At 33.5% G+C, this 17,457-nt stretch overlaps 2 long non-coding RNA genes across 2 annotated transcripts; one reads left to right on the forward strand and one right to left on the reverse strand.

The window, feature by feature from the left end:
* Positions 1-2,676: 2,676 nt before the first annotated feature.
* LOC138137851 (uncharacterized) lies at positions 2,677-16,118 on the reverse strand. Its single transcript, XR_011161897.1, has 9 exons — positions 16,029-16,118; positions 9,407-10,718; positions 8,680-9,251; positions 7,249-8,522; positions 6,520-7,094; positions 5,821-6,366; positions 4,387-5,666; positions 3,662-4,233; positions 2,677-3,507 (listed from the first exon to the last, which is right to left on the reverse strand). It is a non-coding gene; the product is annotated as an uncharacterized lncRNA (long non-coding RNA).
* LOC138138398 (uncharacterized) lies at positions 12,239-14,536 on the forward strand. The gene is made up of 4 exons (XR_011162023.1): positions 12,239-12,550; positions 12,603-13,081; positions 13,134-14,067; positions 14,133-14,536. It is a non-coding gene; the product is annotated as an uncharacterized lncRNA (long non-coding RNA).
* Positions 16,119-17,457: the final 1,339 nt, after the last annotated feature.

Genomic DNA, 17,457 nt, shown 5'->3' on the forward strand with positions numbered 1-17,457 from the left:
AATAATCTACTTCGTATCATTTTCGTATTGAACTATGGAACGGCAAAAGAAAAAATTTCATTTGTTTTCATGGGCTCGTTGACTACAAACATTTATAATAACCCTGTATTTTTTTGTTCGACACTGTCAGAATTTGAGAATTTTCTCCAATGTGAACGGATTTTGATAAATGTCATAACTTGTCAAAACGAAACGTCAAGCTAATTTTAAAGGTTTTAAGCGATTTGGAGCCTTTAAGGGGCTCGTCGAACAAAAAAACGTTGTATTCAACTCGTTCGTGTGTAAATTGGGCCTTTAAAACGCTCGTTTCACTCGCGTTTTAAAATGGCTCACGCATGCCAAAAAAGGCCCAATTTACACACAAACTCATCAAATAAACTACTATTTCGCAGAAAAGCGGGGTTGCAGGGTTTGATTAAAAAATTTATAACTCCTGAACTACTGGAAATAAATAACTGATTTTTTTAAATTTAAATTGCTAAAGGCCCGGTCGATCTTTTGCGCCATTAGTAAAAGTTTTTTATGTTTCATACGCCTACTACCAATTTTTCAAAATTGGTAATCAAAAAAATCTCGAAAACTTAATTTTTTTAATTAAATAAAATGGCAACTTCCATTTCTGACAATAGATATAAATGTAAAATTTAATTTTAATGCTAGTTTTATTAACATTATGTATACCTATTCCCAGCCGTTTTCTATTTTTTGAATAAAGTATTCTTTTTAATTGAATTTTAATTCAAAAATCACATGTAATAAACGGTAGATAACAAAATTAATAAAAAAAAATAAATAAAATTAACAAAAAAAAATTCAATGAAAACGGTGCACACATTTACATTAAAATATTTTTTTGTTAATTTGCTTATTTTTTATTATTCTGTTGTCATCTACTATTTATTGCAATGCTATTTTTGAATAAAAATTCAAATAAAACAATTGTTTGATACAAAAAAAGGATATTTAATTCAAAAAATTGAAATTACGCCACAACGGCTGGAAATAGGAATACACAATGTTAATAAAAGTGGCCTTAAAATTAGATTTTTAGTGCCAGAAATGGTAGTTACCCTTTAAAAAAATGAAGTTTTCGACATTTTTTGTTTATCAGTTTTAAAAAATTGCAGTAGGCGTATGAAACATAAAAAGTGTCGCAAATAGCGCAAAAAATCGGCCAAATCTTTGGGAATTCAGTAAAAAAAATTCAATTATTTATCAATTCAATTTTTTAATGAAGCCCTGCAACCCAGCTTTTTTGCGAAAAAAATGACAAGCCAAAGACGATAACAGATAAGTGTTAATTAAGAGAAGGACGTTCTAAACACAAAATTTAACGCATAATCGAAATGTGAAAACAAAATGGGGGCCTTTCCATTTAAAAAAAACAAAGATGTCGTGGATTTCCGGAAGTGTCGCAATTTTGAAAATATTTTATTTGAACTTGAAACAGTCGACTATAGTCGGCTGCCAATTTTTGTATTAATACGATTTTGGCAAATCAGAAAGTTTCTAACGAACGGGTTACGTGAATCACCCTGTATTGTGTTACACAGAAATACAATTTCGGTCATTTTCACGTATTTACCGATTTCAAGAATGACATGATGACCAATCAAAAGACGGTAAGTAATCAAATAAGAAATTGTTGTTTAGATTTGGCATCGCGTGCGGAGGAAAAGATAAAAAATGCCTTCTTTGGAAAAATCAAACAATTTAATAAGTTAAAAACAAAATTGTCTGTGTCTATTAGTGGTTCTGATGATGCTAAAATATTATTAAACTGTGCCCGTATTTCGGTAATGGTCAGAATAACATGGAGCCTAACATGCATGCAACCCACATTACACTACCGGCGCCATGGTTTTTATAATGTAAATGTAATTTGGGTTGCATGTCAGGTTAGTACAGCACGTACTCCTACGTGAATAGCCCTGTCTACAAGGGTATAGTGCGGACAAAATAAATGTGAATCTTGACTTTATTAAGTCAAATTATTTAACAAGTTGGTAACGATAATAAATTCTACCTGCAACTGTGGTGGTAGATAACCATCAGTCTGTTCCCCATCATAAATTATTACTATTGTTATCTTTACATTTTTATTTGAACATGCTGTTAAATAATTTGACTTAATAAAGTCAATATTCACATTTATTTTGTCCGGACTATAGCATACCATTAGTTTTTGTCCTTTATTTAAACGGTGTTCATTGACAAATGAAAAACTGGTTCTTTTATGCATTTCAACGTTTAATAAGGAATATAATTCGGTTGTGTTTTTTAAAATTGTTATACAATGACGTTTATTGCTTAAAAAATCGTATGATTACGAATAACAAATAAACAAAAATTAATACGCTAAAATGATTTTCTATTAAATTTAATTAAATCAAATTAAATGTAATAGTTATTTAAGTCATAAGGAACGTAAGGACACTATAACGTTGGAGGAATGTTAGTTCTTACGTTCCGCATGGCTTATTAATTACATATTAGACATACATTAGGATTTCACCCACGAATATTTGTTTCAATAAACAAATGATAACATTAAAATAAAGCGTCTGACCTTTGTGGCTTCTACTTCTGTCGCAATTTGCGACGAGTCCCCTCTTCTTCAAAGTAACGGACCTACTGCAACAAAAGAAAAACATATTGTAGCTTACATTTTTTCTGCTTGTTTGAAAGCTTCAAGAATTATTAAATAAATACACGGTGATTTATGAGGAATAATGAGCCCGATGGAATAGAAAATGCAACCCACAATACATTGGAACAAAAAGCCGGACATCGAAGCGGTAAATATCCGGGTTTTTCTCCTGATGAATTGCGGGTTGCATTTTCTATTCCATCGGGCTCATTATTCCTCGTAAATCACCCTGTATAAAATAAAATATATTCTGTGGGAGTAATAAATATTGAAAGCAACTTAAAAAAAAAATGAGTGAAAATTAAATTACCCTTTAAATCCAGCCCACAAGCGATCCGCGCCGATCCTCCATGTCGCACTCGTCAAAGGACGAAACCTACTCCTGATGAAAAAAAAAAAACAAACATCTTCCTATCGACAAGTTTGATCGATCAATTTATTTATTTATTACTGACCAAAAAGTAATATATGTATTTACGACTCCAGTTACAAGGAGCAATAATCTGTTTTCCTGGATTTTGTAACACTACTAAATCGTGTTCAATTTTTGCGAGCAAACTTCTGGTACAAGTTAATAGAGCCTTATTCGCTCGCATCTGATACGTCATACGCGAAATGAAATCTGTTGATAAATTTATTAAATTATTTGTTTAAAGGAAGCTGTGGTTCCTTAACGGTTTCGAAATATCAGACATGCATTAGGATGTCACCCACAAACATCGTATAGGTGAAAATTTTTCACGAATATTTGTTTAAATAAACAAATAATAACATTAAAATAAAGCGCCTGACCTTTGTGGCTTCTAGTTCTGTCGCAATTTGCGACGAATCCCCTCTTCTTCAAAGTAACGGACCTACTGCAACAAAAGAAAAACATATTGTAGCTTACATTTTTTCTGCTTGTTTGAAAGATTCAAGAATTATTAAATAAATGTAAAATAAAATATATTCTGTGAGAGTAATAAATATTGAAAGCAACTTAAAAAAAAAAATGAGTGAAAATTAAATTACCCTTTAAATCCAGTCCACAAGCGATCCGCGCCGATCCTCCATGTCGCACCCGTCAAAGGACGAAACCTACTCCTGATGAAAAAAAAAAAAAACATCTTCCTATCGACAAATTTGGTCGATCAATTTATTTATTACTAACCAAAAAGTAATATATGTAATTACGACTCCAGTTACAAGGAGCAATAATCTGTTTTCCTGGATTTTGTAACACTACTAAATCGTGTTCAATTTTTGCGAGCAAACTTCTGGTACGCGTTAATAGAGAGCTATTGCCAGTTCAAATAGCAACGGAGCCTTATTCGCTCGCATCTGATACGTCATACGCGAAATTAAATCTGTTGATAAATTTATTAAATTATTTGTTTAAAGGAAGCTCTGTGGTTCCTTAACGGTTTCGAAATATTAGACATGCATTAGGATGTCACCCACAAACATCGTATAGGTGAAAATTTTTCACGAATATTTGTTTCAATAAACAAATAATAACATTAAAATAAAGCGTCTGACCTTTGTGGCTTCTACTTCTGTCGCAATTTGCGACGAGTCCCCTCTTCTTCAAAGTAACGGACCTACTGTAACAAAAGAAAAACATATTGTAGCTTACATTTTTTCTGCTTGTTTGAAAGATTCAAGAATTATTAAATAAATATAAAATAAAATAACTTCTGTGGGAGTAATAAATACTGAAAGCAACTTAAAAAAAAAATGAGTGAAAATTAAATTACCCTTTAAATCCAGTCCACAAGCGATCCGCGCCGATCCTCCATGTCGCACCCGTCAAAGGACGAAACCTACTCCTGATGAAAAAAAAAAACAAACATCTTCCTATCGACAAGTTTGGTCGATCAATTTATTTATTTATTACTGACCAAAAAGTAATATATGTATTTACGACTCCAGTTACAAGGAGCAATAATCTGTTTTCCTGGATTTTGTAACACTACTAAATCGTGTTCAATTTTTGCGAGCAAACTTCTGGTACAAGTTAATAGAGCCTTATTCGCTCGCATCTGATACGTCAAACGCGAAATTAAATCTGTTGATAAATTTATTAAATTATTTGTTTAAAGGAAGCTGTGGTTCCTTAACGGTTTCGAAATATCAGACATGCATTAGGATGTCACCCACAAACATCGTATAGGCGAAAATTTTTCACGAATATTTGTTTCAATAAACAAATAATAACATTAAAATAAAGCGTCTGACCTTTGTGGCTTCTACTTCTGTCGCAATTTGCGACGAGTCCCCTCTTCTTCAAAGTAACGGACCTACTGTAACAAAAGAAAAACATATTGTAGCTTACATTTTTTCTGCTTGTTTGAAAGATTCAAGAATTATTAAATACATGTAAAATAAAATATATTCTGTGGGAGTAATAAATACTGAAAGCAACTTAAAAAAAAAAAAACAAAAATGAATGAAAATTAAATTACCCTTTAAATCCAGTCCACAAGCGATCCGCGCCGATCCTCCATGTCGCACCCGTCAAAGGACGAAACCTACTCCTGACGAAAAAAAAAAAAAACATCTTCCTATCGACAAATTTGGTCGATCAATTTATTTATTACTGACCAAAAAGTAATATATGTAATTATGACTCCAGTTACAAGGAGCAATAATCTGTTTTCCTGGATTTTGTAACGCTACTAAATCGTGTTCAATTTTTGCGAGCAAACTTCTGGTACGCGTTAATAGAGAGCTATTGCCAGTTCAAATAGCAACGGAGCCTTATTCGCTCGCATCTGATACGTCATACGCGAAATTAAATCTGTTGATAAATTTATTAAATTATTTGTTTAAAGGAAGCTCTGTGGTTCCTTAACGGTTTCGAAATATCAGACATGCATTAGGATGTCACCCACAAACATCGTATAGGTGAAAATTTTTCACGAATATTTGTTTCAATAAACAAATAATAACATTAAAATAAAGCGTCTGACCTTTGTGGCTTCTACTTCTGTCGCAATTTGCGACGAGTCCCCTCTTCTTCAAAGTAACGGACCTACTGCAACAAAAGAAAAACATATTGTAGCTTACATTTTTTCTGCTTGTTTGAAAGATTCAAGAATTATTAAATAAATGTAAAATAAAATATATTCTGTGGGAGTAATAAATATTGAAAGCAACTTAAAAAAAAAAATGAGTGAAAATTAAATTACCCTTTAAATCCAGTCCACAAGCGATCCGCGCCGATCCTCCATGTCGCACCCGTCAAAGGACGAAACCTACTCCTGATGAAAAAAAAAAACAAACATCTTCCTATTGACAAGTTTGATCGATCAATTTATTTATTTATTACTGACCAAAAAGTAATATATGTATTTACGACTCCAGTTACAAGGAGCAATAATCTGTTTTCCTGGATTTTGTAACACTACTAAATCGTGTTCAATTTTTGCGAGCAAACTTCTGGTACAAGTTAATAGAGCCTTATTCGCTCGCATCTGATACGTCAAACGCGAAATTAAATCTGTTGATAAATTTATTAAATTATTTGTTTAAAGGAAGCTGTGGTTCCTTAATGGTTTCGAAATATTAGACATGCATTAGGATGTCACCCACAAACATCGTATAGGTGAAAATTTTTCACGAATATTTGTTTCAATAAACAAATAATAACATTAAAATAAAGCGTCTGACCTTTGTGGCTTCTACTTCTGTCGCAATTTGCGACGAGTCCCCTCTTCTTCAAAGTAACGGACCTACTGTAACAAAAGAAAAACATATTGTAGCTTACATTTTTTCTGCTTGTTTGAAAGATTCAAGAATTATTAAATAAATATAAAATAAAATAACTTCTGTGGGAGTAATAAATTCTGAAAGCAACTTAAAAAAAAAATGAGTGAAAATTAAATTACCCTTTAAATCCAGTCCACAAGCGATCCGCGCCGATCCTCCATGTCGCACCCGTCAAAGGACGAAACCTACTCCTGATGAAAAAAAAAAAAAAAAACATCTTCCTATCGACAAATTTGGTCGATCAATTTATTTATTACTGACCAAAAAGTAATATATGTAATTACGACTCCAGTTACAAGGAGCAATAATCTGTTTTCCTGGATTTTGTAACACTACTAAATCGTGTTCAATTTTTGCGAGCAAACTTCTGGTACGCGTTAATAAAGAGCTATTGCCAGTTCAAATAGCAACGGAGCCTTATTCGCTCGCATCTGATACGTCATACGCGAAATTAAATCTGTTGATAAATTTATTAAATTATTTGTTTAAAGGAAGCTCTGTGATTCCTTAACGGTTTCGAAATATTAGACATGCATTAGGATGTCACCCACAAACATCGTACAGGTGAAAAATTTTCACGAATATTTGTTTCAATAAACAAATAATAACATTAAAATAAAGCGTCTGACCTTTGTGGCTTCTACTTCTGTCGCAATTTGCGACGAGTCCCCTCTTCTTCAAAGTAACGGACCTACTGCAACAAAAGAAAAACATATTGTAGCTTACATTTTTTCTGCTTGTTTGAAAGATTCAAGAATTATTAAATAAATGTAAAATAAAATATATTCTGTGGGAGTAATAAATATTGAAAGCAACTTAAAAAAAAAAATGAGTGAAAATTAAATTACCCTTTAAATCCAGTCCACAAGCGATCCGCGCCGATCCTCCATGTCGCACCCGTCAAAGGACGAAACCTACTCCTGATGAAAAAAAAAAACAAACATCTTCCTATTGACAAGTTTGATCGATCAATTTATTTATTTATTACTGACCAAAAAGTAATATATGTATTTACGACTCCAGTTACAAGGAGCAATAATCTGTTTTCCTGGATTTTGTAACACTACTAAATCGTGTTCAATTTTTGCGAGCAAACTTCTGGTACAAGTTAATAGAGCCTTATTCGCTCGCATCTGATACGTCAAACGCGAAATTAAATCTGTTGATAAATTTATTAAATTATTTGTTTAAAGGAAGCTGTGGTTCCTTAATGGTTTCGAAATATTAGACATGCATTAGGATGTCACCCACAAACATCGTATAGGTGAAAATTTTTCACGAATATTTGTTTCAATAAACAAATAATAACATTAAAATAAAGCGTCTGACCTTTGTGGCTTCTACTTCTGTCGCAATTTGCGACGAGTCCCCTCTTCTTCAAAGTAACGGACCTACTGTAACAAAAGAAAAACATATTGTAGCTTACATTTTTTCTGCTTGTTTGAAAGATTCAAGAATTATTAAATAAATATAAAATAAAATAACTTCTGTGGGAGTAATAAATTCTGAAAGCAACTTAAAAAAAAAATGAGTGAAAATTAAATTACCCTTTAAATCCAGTCCACAAGCGATCCGCGCCGATCCTCCATGTCGCACCCGTCAAAGGACGAAACCTACTCCTGATGAAAAAAAAAAAAAAAAACATCTTCCTATCGACAAATTTGGTCGATCAATTTATTTATTACTGACCAAAAAGTAATATATGTAATTACGACTCCAGTTACAAGGAGCAATAATCTGTTTTCCTGGATTTTGTAACACTACTAAATCGTGTTCAATTTTTGCGAGCAAACTTCTGGTACGCGTTAATAAAGAGCTATTGCCAGTTCAAATAGCAACGGAGCCTTATTCGCTCGCATCTGATACGTCATACGCGAAATTAAATCTGTTGATAAATTTATTAAATTATTTGTTTAAAGGAAGCTCTGTGATTCCTTAACGGTTTCGAAATATTAGACATGCATTAGGATGTCACCCACAAACATCGTACAGGTGAAAAATTTTCACGAATATTTGTTTCAATAAACAAATAATAACATTAAAATAAAGCGTCTGACCTTTGTGGCTTCTACTTCTGTCGCAATTTGCGACGAGTCCCCTCTTCTTCAAAGTAACGGACCTACTGCAACAAAAGAAAAACATATTGTAGCTTACATTTTTTCTGCTTGTTTGAAAGATTCAAGAATTATTAAATAAATGTAAAATAAAATATATTCTGTGAGAGTAATAAATATTGAAAGCAACTTTAAAAAAAAAAAAATGAGTGAAAATTAAATTACCCTTTAAATCCAGTCCACAAGCGATCCGCGCCGATCCTCCATGTCGCACCCGTCAAAGGACGAAACCTACTCCTGATGAAAAAAAAAAAAAACATCTTCCTATCGACAAATTTGGTCGATCAATTTATTTATTACTGACCAAAAAGTAATATATGTAATTACGACTCCAGTTACAAGGAGCAATAATCTGTTTTCCTGGATTTTGTAACACTACTAAATCGTGTTCAATTTTTGCGAGCAAACTTCTGGTACGCGTTAATAAAGAGCTATTGCCAGTTCAAATAGCAACGGAGCCTTATTCGCTCGCATCTGATACGTCATACGCGAAATTAAATCTGTTGATAAATTTATTAAATTATTTGTTTAAAGGAAGCTCTGTGATTCCTTAACGGTTTCGAAATATTAGACATGCATTAGGATGTCACCCACAAACATCGTACAGGTGAAAAATTTTCACGAATATTTGTTTCAATAAACAAATAATAACATTAAAATAAAGCGTCTGACCCTTGTGGCTTCTACTTCTGTCGCAATTTGCGACGAGTCCCCTCTTCTTCAAAGTAACGAACCTACTGCAACAAAAGAAAAACATATTGTAGCTTACATTTTTTCTGCTTGTTTGAAAGATTCAAGAATTATTAAATAAATGTAAAATAAAATATATTCTGTGGGAGTAATAAATACTGAAAGCAACTTAAAAAAAAAAAATGAGTGAAAATTAAATTACCCTTTAAATCCAGTCCACAAGCGATCCGCGCCGATCCTCCATGTCGCACCCGTCAAAGGACGAAACCTACTCCTGATGAAAAAAAAAAAAAAAACATCTTCCTATCGACAAATTTGGTCGATCAATTTATTTATTACTGACCAAAAAGTAATATACTCGTATGTAATTACGACTCCAGTTACAAGGAGCAATAATCTGTTTTCCAGGATTTTGTAACACTACTAAATCGTGTTCAATTTTTGCGAGCAAACTTCTGGTACGCGTTAATAGAGAGCTATTTATTGCCAGTTCAAATAGCAACGGAGCCTTATTCGCTCGCATCTGATACGTCATACGCGAAATTAAATCTGTTGATAAATTTATTAAATTATTTGTTTAAAGGAAGCTCTGTGGTTCCTTAACGGTTTCGAAATATCAGACATGCATTAGGATGTCACCCACAAACATCGTATAGGTGAAAATTTTTCACGAATATTTGTTTCAATAAACAAATAATAACATTAAAATAAAGCGTCTGACCTTTGTGGCTTCTACTTCTGTCGCAATTTGCGACGAGTCCCCTCTTCTTCAAAGTGACGAACCTACTGCAACAAAAGAAAAACATATTGTAGCTTACATTTTTTCTGCTTGTTTGAAAGATTCAAGAATTATTAAATAAATGTAAAATAAAATATATTCTGTGGGAGTAATAAATACTGAAAGCAACTTAAAAAAAAAAAATGAGTGAAAATTAAATTACCCTTTAAATCCAGTCCACAAGCGATCCGCGCCGATCCTCCATGTCGCACCCGTCAAAGGACGAAACCTACTCCTGATGAAAAAAAAAAAAATACATCTTCCTATCGACAAATTTGGTCGATCAATTTATTTATTACTGACCAAAAAGTAATATATGTAATTACGACTCCAGTTACAAGGAGCAATAATCTGTTTTCCTGGATTTTGTAACACTACTAAATCGTGTTCAATTTTTGCGAGCAAACTTCTGGTACGCGTTAATAGAGAGCTATTGCCAGTTCAAATAGCAACGGAGCCTTATTCGCTCGCATCTGATACGTCATACGCGAAATTAAATCTGTTGATAAATTTATTAAATTATTTGTTTAAAGGAAGCTCTGTGGTTCCTTAACGGTTTCGAAATATCAGACATGCATTAGGATGTCACCCACAAACATCGTATAGGTGAAAATTTTTCACGAATATTTGTTTCAGTAAACAAATAATAACATTAAAATAAAGCGTCTGATCTTTGTGGCTTCTACTTCTGTCGCAATTTGCAACAAGTCCCCTCTTCTTCAAAGTAACGGACCTACTGTAACAAAAGAAAAATATATTGGAGCTTACATTTTTTGTGCTTATTTGATAGTTTCAAGAATTATGAAATTTTTATTAAATAAAATAAATTCTGTTTTAAATAAATCCATACAAAAAAAAAATTACATTAAAAATTAAATTAAATTTTTGAAATAAAAATTGTCATTTTCTCAAAAAAATTGTTATGTAAGGTACCAATTTTACCAATTTTTTTCATTCGTCGTTTAGGTAGTAGAAGGATCTATCAAAAAGAGAAGAAAAAAGTGGGGGGGTGTCATTTAAAAAAATTGGTAATGACGTCATTGCGCAAAAAGCAGTGATGTCATTTAAACAAGTTGCGCGTCACAGGATGGCATTTTTCAAACTAAAATCGACCTGTTCGAGCGATTTTCCAAAAAACATCACATAACGCTACTATGAATTTTGTTCCAAACTTTATGTTCACAGTGTATTGCATGAAAATACGCTAACCAAATAGTCCAGGTACTAATCGCTCACAACTGATGTGGTTTCATATTATAAATACAATCAGCGCACGGAATAATGCTAGTTAATCCGACTTGCGATTGTGTTTATTACTGAACACTGAACAGGTCGACTGTATGGTTTTTGCACAGTTTTTGTTTCGTTTTTATGCAGCGTGAGACGGAAGCAATGTCCGGTGGCGTCCGAAGTATTTTGCAAATTTATTTCAATAAAATTTGATAAGGTTGTAAAGTAAAAAATAATTTCTCAAATAATAATGGAAACAATATTCAAACCGTACGACACCAGCTAATCTGTCGAGTCTAGCACTGCTTCAAAAAAACAGATAAACCATTATTACATTGTGCCCGACGCCCTGCAAGTGCTGTTCCGCACGTTCATGAAATTCGACCCCCACTACTAGAATTCGGAACTTCGTATTATCCGCTACAAGAGTATTTTTCAATTTCATCGTTTTATCCAGAAGTGTTGGCTCCTGGCCTCCGTTTTATCCGGAAAGTTCTTAGAAGACAGAAATCTGATTCTCCGAAATAATAAAATAATTGTTTTGACTGGAAATCTGATTCCCGCTATTTGTTTTGTCTGGAATTGACACCGTATTGTCGCAAAATTCATCAGTTCACGTTTTTGTGTTGGAGAGACTTTGCATCAAAGAAACGTATGACCGGGCTTAAACAGACTTCAATTTCATCATATTTTCATTAATATGTATAATTTTTCTCTTTTTGTAACTAATGTGTGTTGAAAAAAATAACGGATTATCCGGAATCTCGATCATCCGGATTGGGTCTACTCTCCATTGTTCCGGATAATCGAGCTTCTACTGTACTGATAATTGTAAACATATTATTATAGAATTTTATTAAAACAAGTGGATTTGATAATCTGAACCAAATGTTAGAATTAGGTATGTATATACTTATGTATTGTTCTGTTATTATTTATTAACCTCTTTGATTTCTTTGTTATTCCAAACAGAGATATTTCTGTTTTTATTATAAATTTAAATACTAACACGAGATTATATGTAGATTATACAGAGTGTCTATAAAAGAACATACATCAAGAGTGCTGTGGAATTGTGCGGCTCTATACTTTTTTTGACCGAACTATGTCAAGCCGTTGAAGCCGGTAAATTAGGTATCATTGATGTCAAATGACACATGTCAAATAAATACGTTTTAGCGTCAGAGCGTCAGTTTCTCAGTTTAGTTCAGTTGTGAATTCCGTGTCTTAGTTGTTTTCCTTGTGATTTTCTTCAACAGTCTTTATCAAGACTAAAACGATTTTCCGCGTAAGCGTGAATTGTGAATAATACCAGAAACAAGTTACGGAGTTGCGAAGGTAAGACAGTTATTTTCGTACGTTTACAGTAAGTAATAAGCAATCTTTTCAGTAAACCGCAATGGTTTTATCGCTAGAGCAAAACACCTTCATTGTGATGTCGTATTACCGAAATGGTACCCTGCAGAATGGAGAGTGGGTTTACTCGATAAACGCTTGCAAGGAAGAATTTTTTGCAAAATTTCCAAATTGCAACGTCGTGGAAGCAAATTTAATTGCACACATTAGAAGGGTTGTGAATAGATTTGTGGCAACTGGAAGTGTTGAAAAGGGTAAAAGTGTAGGAAGACCGCCAGTCAATGAAGAAATTGTTGAAGATTTACGCCAACGAATTGAACAAAGCCCAAAAACATCTCTCAGGAAGTTATCACTTCAGGCTGATGTACCACTTTCCACTTGCCAAAAAATTGTTAGAAAAAACCTGAACTTATATCCGTACAAGATCACTACACTTCAAGAACTTCGACCAGGTGATTCTGAGAGGCGCTTAGAATACTGCAATTGGTTTTTAAACAATTTGAATGATGACAGGTTTGTAATGATGAATTGAATTAAAAAATTTTAATATTAACTTTGCTTGCAGATTATTAGACATCAGTTTTTTTTCGGACGAAGCATGGGTTCATTTATCTGGATATGTAAATTCACAAAACTATAGAATATGGAGTTCAGAAAATCCACATGCATTTGTAGAAACCCGATTGCATCCTGTAAAGGTTGGAGTGTGGATTGCTGTCTCACGAAGGCGTTTAATTGGACCGATATTTTTCCATGAAACTATAAATGCCACTAGATACCGGGAACAAATTTTAGAAATATTTATTAATCAGCTGGATGATGAAGAATTGCAGAATGGATACTTTCAACACGACGGTGCTACAGCTCACACAACACAAGAGAATTTGGTTTATCTTCAACAATTTTATGGCAATAGAATTATAAGTAATAGATTAAATCCTGAATTTCCCCCACGTTCTCCAGATTTAACACCGTTAGATTTTTGTATATTTGGCCATCTAAAAAATGAAGTTTTTAAAATGAGAATGCACACTTTGGAGGAACTTATGGAGGAAATAAGAAACTGCTGCAACACTATAGACCAGCAGATGCTGCAGAATATCTTTAATAATAAAAAGAAACGAATTAGGAAATGTTTAGAACATAATGGGGGCCACTTTCAACAATTTCTGTAAAATTGGGTAGGTACTGTGACGATTTTATCGGTCGGTAAAACCACCCGCAAATTCGTCCCCACTAATTAGTGAAGAGCGCCGACGCAAAACCCGCAACGGATAACGGAAGAACTCGTTCTCTCTTCCGTGCAAAGGTCCACCGAACAACACGTAGTACCGTTTCGCCGAGTTAAAATTAGTGTCCGAGCATTCAGTGTAATAACGTCTCGGAGGCGAAGGTCAAAGGACCGATTAAATTAACCGGCGAAAAGACAGGCTGGCGACCATTTAGGGATCGGAACCGGAAACGTCGAAGACGGATAAATTTCGGTACTAGCGTCGCAAGTAAGTACGACCTCGAAACCAAAATGGCGGCTCTCGCAGCTAGAAAATTTTCACTGTTCCCACAGGCGACCAGCAGGACTCTCCTTTCCAGGACTATATTTCAGTCTCAATCAACATTCCATCGAGACTCTCAATTTTCTCAACACCCACGACTCCCTCGAGTCGCTCAACTTCCACCACTCAGTTCTCCAGTCGCACCACCTCGTGGAGACACCCCTCAGTGAAGCCCAACCAGGGAGGAAGCGAGCCTCGACTCCGGAGGAGCTACGTCGGCGGCTACCACACACATTCCGACGAATTATTACTGTCCACCCTCGAGCCACCTTCGGCCCCACTGAACCACGCGACGTCATCCAAGCCTGAACGAGGAGTGACCAGTACTCGCAATATCGCACCCTGCGCGGTGCAGAGACCGGGCAAGCCGCCCCTGTAATTTCAGGACCCAATAAATGTTGTGCTGTCTTTTGAACTTTGGCATCTCTTTCTCCCTTCCGTACTCCAATCAGGACACCAGAAATCTGTTTGTGGCCGACCTGCCTTTTGGGTCGTAATAGTACCCTTGAAATAGAGAATACATAAACCTCCAAAATGTGTTTGTTTTAATTACCCCGAATCTTCATTATGAGGTGTCTGCAGAAGTTATGTTTTGATAGTTTAAACCTAATAAAAATGTGAATTATTGTTAGTCCATCGAGTATTACAAATTGGAAGTGATCATTCTTCATACAACACTAATTAATGAAAAATAGATACGATGGCATGTGGTGTGTTCTGTACCTAACAGAAATTTATTTTAAAAATCGAAAAACCTGTCATTAATGAAGTTACATAACCTCTGTTTTTCTATTTGGTACCACAATATGCTACAAAGCGGCAAAAATCAAATATATTCGAGTTCCACAGCACTCTTGATGTATGTTCTTTTATAGACACTCTGTATGTAGATGGGTACAAACTTTTTAAAATGTTTTCTTAGCAAGTTTTGCATATTGAATGTAGATACTCGATAATTACTATCTTCCTATTTATACTTGAGTATAAAATCAAATTAATATAAATTGTTCAGCTGGAATATATCGGTTTGCCTAAAGTTTATTGATTGAGGGGGTCATTCACGAAACCCGGTAAGGCTCGATAAGACATTGTAAATTAAAAACCATAACAATTGATATTGTTGAAGCATTGTATGTATTTGCCGTTTAGTTAACGACTTGCAAATTATCTGAGTTACCCCTAATAGTCCAGTCAATGGGGGATAAAAATGGTCGTTGCCCTACAAAAGGTGGGGGGTAGTAATAATTTTTAAATATGTTGTTTATTAGTGATCCCGATGAAAAATACAAGTTTTCGACCTTGGGGGTGGTGAGCGCGACCCGCCATCATGAATGATAGGTGCAAAAAACACGTTTTCCCACGATAGCTCGACTGCTCGATAACCGTTCATGAGAAAAATGTCCAAATAAAATTTGTAAAGGATAAAATTTGACAAAATCCCCCCGTAACTGGACTATAAGTCAATTAGATAGTTTTCTTACAAATCTCTAGGATAATTTTTTTTTCTAGAACATAAATACCTATGTAATGAGTAGTGATGGTAGTGCACCTTTATCTTTGTCGGTGACAAACAGTTCAATCGAAGTTTTGAAACAAAATACTTTTACCATTTGTTTAAATAATCTTTCTAAGTTTCATTAGAATTTGTTGCTAAGATATTATTAAGAGAGAAATTAACAGTAATAATCAATATAATAATCAAGATATATCGATTTATTGTTCATCAATCGCGTCTTATAAACGGAAATTCGTTAAAATCTAATAGGATGAGCAAGTTTTCTAACAAAAATTGAATTTAACCGAAATTGAAAGAGTCGAATCCATGACAGATTTGTGGTTAAATGAGCTAATAAGTGCAGAAAAAATTGCCCTCTACAAAATTTATATATCAAAGTGAAGCAAATTACCTTTAGATTCACAATTCACTAGTCACAGACACAAGATTTTCCAAAATTGGTACATTTTCCACGAGAGATAATGATGTCAAGGCAACGGTTAGCGGGAAACTGTATCAAACCAAGTAAGTACCAACCAAATCACCTGAAGCGCACACAATGTAACCATCGCGTAGGTTTTTTTGTTTTCATTAACGTAATTAATAAATGATAGGATTGACACTTTTTGTAGATTTTTTTTCCCTTGTGACTCATTTATCTTAAATAAAAAATATGTTTTACGTTGGTTTAATGAAACTGCAAAGTTGTGTGAATTATAAACGTCTGTAATATTTGAAAATACGACGTAATCTAATACTGTTTTTATGCTTCTGAGCCGGGCGCGAGATTCAATCTTGGGGGATTTGAATTTTTCCAGCGTTAGTGACATCACAATTGGTCTTGACCTTCATTCGTAAAAAAATATTTTCACAAAACACAAAATATAATTTTTAAATTAGCAGAATTAAATGTTGCTAGCTTGAAATGATTTATTCAAACGTCAATTCTAATGATACAATTTGTACAATCATTTCAAATGAACATTTCAGACTCACCGAACGATGCGTTAGATGTTAATTAAAAAAAAAATAAAAAAATAAAAGGGACAAAAAGTTTATTTAGAAAATGTGACAATCTTGCATTTAATGTTTTAGTTTTTAAACACTAAACAAAATGCAATGAAATTTATATACACCAAAAATTTAAATCGTTCTAAAAATCAAATACTAGAGATCCTTCAACTTGCAAAAGAGTGTATAATAAACCATTAAAAACGTAAAAACGGAACACCTAAAAGTTTGACTAAAATTTAAATAATAATTCTTTTTATACTGCTGTATTTACGGTAGTAGAAAAACTACTAAGCGGCTTAATTATTGTTCATTTCCAGTTAGTCAAAACGAACAAAGTATAGTTTACATGTTTTGTAAGAATTAAAATCAAATTAATATAAATTGTACAACCGGAGTATATCTGGTTGCCTAAGGTTTATTTATTATGTTAATTAAAGTCCATTCAAAAATCAAAAAACCACCACCTGTTGCTTTAGGTTGGTAAAATTTAAAAAACCCTAGGTAGATATTTTTTCATACTATGTTGGTAACTATAAATTGTGATATTTATTTCATTCAAAATAAAATTCAATTGCTTTGAATTTCGTTCATATTGTTTTATTAGCAGCACGTTTCATTTATTTATTGATTCTTATTATTTTTACTTAAACATGCCCAGAAAAACAAGACACTTAATAAACATTTAACCTCAAAATTACAAGTGTCACCAAATTTAACACTAGACAGCGTTGCCGATAGTAATTATCGAGGAAAATGCGACGTTGGTGGTTTTTTGATTTTTGAATGGACTTTAGTTTTCTTACAAATCTTTAGAATAAAAATGTTCT

This window comes from Tenebrio molitor, chromosome 9 (assembly GCF_963966145.1).
Source record: "Tenebrio molitor chromosome 9, icTenMoli1.1, whole genome shotgun sequence".
Classification (NCBI taxonomy): Eukaryota; Metazoa; Arthropoda; class Insecta; order Coleoptera; family Tenebrionidae; genus Tenebrio; species Tenebrio molitor.